The sequence below is a fragment of the Mustelus asterias genome, chromosome 29 (assembly GCF_964213995.1).
Source record: "Mustelus asterias chromosome 29, sMusAst1.hap1.1, whole genome shotgun sequence".
In the NCBI taxonomy this organism is placed as follows: Eukaryota; Metazoa; Chordata; class Chondrichthyes; order Carcharhiniformes; family Triakidae; genus Mustelus; species Mustelus asterias.
The window spans coordinates 19803401-19805567 of NC_135829.1; the positions used below are offsets into that span (position 1 = coordinate 19803401).

Consider the following 2167-nt stretch of genomic DNA (forward strand, 5'->3'; position numbering starts at 1 on the left):
GGGAATTACCTACCGCCCAAAATCGACAGACCCGTGGCCAGACCATCAAATGTTCCGTCCCGCCTGTGAGGATTCCCGGCTGCGGAAGGGGCTGGAAAATCTCAGCCTTGCCATCTAATACGGGGCTGGTGGCACAGTGGTTAGCACTGCTGCCTCACAGCGCCAGGGACACGGATTCGATTCCCGGCTTGGGTCACTGTCGATATATGGAGTCTGCACGTTCTCCCCATGTCTGCGTGGGTTTCCTCCGGGTGCTCCGGTTTCCTCCCACAGTCCGAAAGATGTGTGGGTTAGGTGCATTGGCTGTGCTAAATTCTCCCTCAGTGTGCCCAAACAGGAGTGTGACGACTAGGGGATTTTCACAGTAACTTCATTGCAGTGTTAATATAAGCCGACTTGTGACACTAATAAATGAACTTTAAAAAACTTTAAACTTTTAGGACTGCGATAAAGAGGAGTAAAACATCCACTGAAAGTTCTGCTTGAAGACCATCTGACAAATGAAGGGGAGTTCTTGAGAAGTCTGATGAAGTGGCCTCTTTAAAGGAAGTAAGAAGTTTAACAACACCAGGTTACATTAACTCCTTACTGTGTTTACCCCAGTCCAACGCCGGCATCTCCACATCATGACTACCTCTTTAAAGGAATACGGTGCCAATTTGCAGATAGCACAGAAAGCCAGCAAAGGGGCCCTGCCGAAACCCAGGATTGAACCAGGAACCTTTAGATCTTCAGTCTAACTCTCTCCCAACTGAGCTATTTCAGCTGGCCATAGTGGAAGTAAACACTTCACAATCATAACCGCTGCGAGCAGGGCTCGAACCTGCGCAGGGAAACCCCATTGGATTTCAAGTCCAACGCCTTAACCACTCGGCCATTATAGCTGAAGTGGCATCCAGGAAAGAAACTGTGAGTATTACAGCGATGCAGTCAGAGCAGGGAAGTGGAGGGCCACAGGAAGAGGGGTTGACCTGGGTGCAGTTGGATGATGGACCATCACAGGGCAGTTGCAGACAAGCTCCAGTGGATGGCGTAAGATAGACAAAAGTGACCGACCATTGACAGCTGATTTCCAAACAGGACAAATCAAAATTTCTTCACTTAGAGGGTTGTGAATCTTGGAAATTCTCAATGCTAAAGAGTCATTGAGCATATTCAAGAGGGTGGTCAATTGGGGGGGGGGTGGAATTAAGGGATGTGAGGGCAGTACGAGTTGGTGAGGTTGAGGTAGAGGATCATCCATGATCTTGTTGAATGGCAGACCAGGATTGAAGGGCCAAGTGGTCAACTCCAGCTCCCATTTCTTCTGCTCTTTGGGGTGGCATGGTGGCACAGTGGTTAGCACTGCTGCCTCACAGCGCCAGGGACCCTGGTTCGATTCCCGGCTTGGGTCACTGTCTGTGCGGAGTTTGCACATTCTCCCCGTGTCTGCGTGGGTTTCCTCCGGATGCTCCTCTTCCCTCCCATGGTCCAAAAGACGTGTTGGTTAGAAGCATTGTCCGTGTTAAATTCTCCCTCAGTGTACCCGAACAGGCGCCGGAGTGTGGCGACAAGAGATTTTCACAGTAACTTCATTGCAGTGTTAATGTAGGCCTACTTGTGACACTAATGAAGAAACTCAAACTTAAAAGCTGATGGGTGTCTGGGACACGCTGCCAGAGGAGGTGGCGGAAGCAGGCACATTAGCAACTTTTAAGAGGCATCTGGATGGTACATCAATATAGAGGGATATAGACCGAGTAACGGCAGGTTTTTAAAAAGTATCATTGGGACATCATGATCGGCCCGGGCTTGGAGGGCCGAAGGGCCTGTTCCTGTGCTGTATTTTTCTTTGTTCCTTGGTCTCTTTGTGAATTTTTCTGTGTCAGTTTGGTCCAACTCTTGCTTAAAGTCAGAAGTTGCATCGTCAAGTTACCCTGCCTCAGAATCCAGATGGGAATTTCAGGGATTTTTTTTTAAAGAGTAATTTATAAGATGCGGGTGTTGCTGATAAGTCTGGCTAATTCTGCTAATCCCTAATTTCCCTTCTCAAGGTCTGTTAGGGATAAGCAGGAATGCCAGCCTAGCCGAGACACCCACATCCCAGGAAAACAATTACAGAAACGCTCAATTCCTTCAACATTATTGGGCTCCTGCACTAAACGCAGGCTGATGTTTTAAAATGTAT

General features: G+C 48.4%; 2 non-coding genes across 2 annotated transcripts; both read right to left on the minus strand.

Annotated features, from left to right (window-relative positions):
* Nucleotides 1-693: 693 nt before the first annotated feature.
* Nucleotides 694-766, minus strand: trnaf-gaa (transfer RNA phenylalanine (anticodon GAA)). Its single transcript has one exon. It is a non-coding gene; the product is annotated as a tRNA-Phe (tRNA).
* A 36-nt stretch (nucleotides 767-802) lies between these two features.
* Nucleotides 803-884, minus strand: trnas-uga (transfer RNA serine (anticodon UGA)). Its single transcript has one exon. It is a non-coding gene; the product is annotated as a tRNA-Ser (tRNA).
* Between the last annotated feature and the right edge of the window lie 1283 nt (nucleotides 885-2167).